At 51.1% G+C, this 3,371-nt stretch overlaps 1 pseudogene; it reads right to left on the bottom strand.

Annotated features, from left to right (window-relative positions):
* Positions 1-1,547: 1,547 nt before the first annotated feature.
* On the bottom strand, positions 1,548-2,233 carry LOC118991334 (40S ribosomal protein S2-like; annotated as a pseudogene).
* Between the last annotated feature and the right edge of the window lie 1,138 nt (positions 2,234-3,371).

The raw sequence follows: 3,371 nt of genomic DNA, 5'->3' as shown, positions 1-3,371 counted from the left end.
AAAGTAGCCTGACTTACTGGTTTAAAACAACTGCTTCGGTGTGCCCTTAGTTTGTGGGTTGGGAGTTCTGGAAGGGCTCGTGGGGTCTATTGCTGTTCTCTCACAGGTTTGCAGGCAGACGAGGATGGAGATTGGGCGTCCAGAATGGCTCGTGTCTGGGGGTGGTGGCCTATATCACCTGCCGGGCTGGGCTGACGACCAGGGCTTCTGTGTGTGATCTAACCAGCGTGGATGACCCTGGATGGCCATCTCAGGAAGGTGATGCCTTGTATACGGCTGCTCAGGGCCCAACTAAGAATGTTCCAGAGAATATGGCGGGAGGTGCCTCAGCTTTTATGACCCAGCCTCAGATAAACATGCGGCCTCACTCCCACCACATTCTATTGGTTTTAAACAAGTCACTAAAGTCAGCCCACATTCAAGGTCAGGGAAGGCAGACCCCAGGTCTCTTTGGGGAAAGTACCAGAGGACTTGTAGCTGTTTTTAAAAACCCCTCCAGGGCGTCAGTTTCCCCATTTGAAAGGCACTTCGCTTTCAAATAAACTTAGCAATGCCCAGCCACACTATTTTTAAAGAACTTGCTATCTAGATGAAAACCTAATTTTTTCGGTCTCAAGTGAGAGCGTTAAAACTTTATGGACTCTGTTTGTTGACCTACGCCACGCCAGGCCCCAGGGCCAGCCTGGAGACTGAGTCGTGAGTGAATCGTGTGACCTCAGAGAGAGGGAGGTGGGAGGGCCCCCGCAGCCAGGAGGGGGAGCGGCGGAGTCCCCCACCCCCACCCCCCGGCCCTGGTCAAAGGCTGACTCTGTCATTTACTCATAGGAGTGACCCTGGGCAAGCGACTTCATGGCACCCTGCCCCCATCTCCTCGTCTATGAACTAGGAGCCCGGACAATGCGGATCTCCAGGGTCTGAGTAAGATTAACAGCGACACCACAGATAAAGTGTTTAGAACCGCGCAAGTACTGGACTAACGGCGGCTTTATTTTTGCCCTCGAAGGTTTGATCCTCACCGAGTCACCTCTGCCTTTCAAGGAGGAGGGAGGACACCCGGGCGAGTGACAGGCCTGAGCTGCTTTCAGGGCCGGGATTCAAAGCCGGATCTCCAGGCTCCAGGGCCTGTGCGCCTTCTGGCAACGCAGAGAAGGCATTCTCGCCTCGGTTGCCCTACCAACCGGCAAATAGCGCCAACTGTCATTGGACGAGGCAGAGCCGGGCGTCTGCCTCCCGTTCCTTCATTTGTGGCTGCGTTTCTTAAGCAATATCCTCTGTGGTGACAGCCTTTGGAAATGAAGATATTTACAAATTAGCTAAATTGGATCTCTTGTCTTCTGACTTTGTACTTGGCACAAACACTGGCTCTTTTGCTCTGAATTCGGGGGGAAAAAATCCGTGTGGGCGGAGGTCTCAAGTGCGCCATCTACTGAGAGAAACTGGCCAAGAATGTGGATACAGAGATTTCTCAGGCACGCTGGTTATTTCAGCGTGAGAAACTATTTCTTTCCTCCCTCCTTTCCTCTCCTTCCCTTTAAGACAGGCTTAATTCACTTTATTTTTCTTGTATAAAATTGGGTGGTGGCCACTGCTGGAGCCACAGTCCTCTGCACAGAAGCTCCAAGCTGGTCAGTGAATTCTTGATACAGAAGCTTGGTGAACATGGTCTCCTTCCAGAGGTGGAAGGTGGGACAGCTGTAGGTCTTGGAGATGACATCGAAGGTGGCCCTGACCAAGTCACCCAGGTTGGCAGTGCAGCCCTGTCTGGGGTGTAGAGGTCACAGAGACCGGCCATCCGCAGCAGCTTCCTGGGCCCAGGGACGGAGATGATAGCAGTGCCTCCGGTCATGGGGACGAGGCACACAGCACAGCGCCACAGTGGCTGGTCATCTTGCAAAGGACAGTGAGAGGCCTGCCAATCTTGTTCCCTCGCTGCACAGGGACAGTGAGCACTTGGCCGGGATGATGGCCCCGTGGAGGGCAGTGCTACTTCCTCCGAGCTCTGAACACCCAGGCCAACATGTCCATCATGGTCCCCCGTGGTGACAACTGCCTTGTACTGGGTTCTCTGGTCATCTGTGTCTGCTTTTGCATGAACATAATCTTTTTAAAAACCTTGTCCTTGAGAAAGGACCCCCAGGAAAAAGTCGATGGACTCTATCTTCATGTCCTCGACCAGGCAGCCCAGCTTGGTGACAGGGTTCTGCTCCTTGTCCTTCTGACCCCAGCAGGACATTTTAGCGAGGGTCCACCTGGGTCCTGATGCCGTTTCTCAGGCCCCCACAGAAGCTTCGACCTCCCATGCCAGTGCCCCAGGGCCTCCAGGCCACCCGCGTCTTCCACCACTGGGTGTTTCTTCAGAGAGAAATCGAGAAACCATTCCTTAAATTAGTTAAGCGGGCACACCCAGCTCAAGGTAAAAAACCAAGACATCCCACCTGTGCTGTCTAGTTGGCCAGACTCAATGACATTTGTTAATAAAAACGATTAGCATTCGATTGGCATGTCTGAGCCTGGACTGTTCTTGCAGAGTGCATTGTCTCATTGAACCCTTCCTTACAGTAGGAGGTACTAACGTTACCCCCGTTTCATGGGCAGGAAAACTGGGCTGCAGGGATTCTGACATGCCTGTCCTTGCAAACATTTACCCGCCACTCAGTCCGACTCAAAGTTTCTCTTACCTGATTTTTTTTCCTTGTAACCTTTATAGACCTGATGGGCTATGCAGTGTGTGATCACTTGACTAATAACGGTCTCAATTTTATTTTTTCATGGATGTAAAACTTCGTCCTGGCCAGACTGAGGGCTGGGATGAAATTTTTTTTGTTGTTGTTGTTGTTTTTGCTAGTGTCGCCAGGTAACAGACACAAAATAGGGACTCAGATGTTCACTCGTCATTTCTCTGCTTCTGACAAGGAAATGCAGAGGAGAAGTTACCAGTTACCTTGGGCATTCAGGCAAATGGTTTTTCTCTAAATATTCTATGGGTTTTGAAAATGAGAGCAACAACAGGGCGACTCCCAGTCATGATGGCTAGAAGGGAAGGCGAATCAGTGGCCTTTGTGGCTAGCCTGCAGTCCCCAGGCGTCGGAGGATGTTAAGTGTATTGTTTTCCTGACCCGCCCTTGAGTTGCAAGCTTCGTTTTGCAGTATCTTCCAATTCACCAGGGACAAAGCCGCGTGCCAGTAAGTCTGGGCTCATCATGCGACTCTTTCAAACACAATGTAAAAATCTCGTTGCCAGCAGCCTGGCTCCGTGGTTTCTCTTTTGGGCCGTTACCTTCCTTGCTGGGGGTAGAACAGTGTCAGAAGAAGACTCTTAAATTGTGAGTGAAGATACTTGGTTAAAAAATGTATTTTTTAAGGACACAATA

This window comes from Sturnira hondurensis, unplaced genomic scaffold, assembly GCF_014824575.4.
Source record: "Sturnira hondurensis isolate 20B ecotype Veracruz unplaced genomic scaffold, ASM1482457v3 Scaffold0007406, whole genome shotgun sequence".
In the NCBI taxonomy this organism is placed as follows: domain Eukaryota; kingdom Metazoa; phylum Chordata; class Mammalia; order Chiroptera; family Phyllostomidae; genus Sturnira; species Sturnira hondurensis.
Note: the sequence above shows the minus strand (reverse complement) of the source record. Positions and strands in the feature narration are given on the sequence as shown.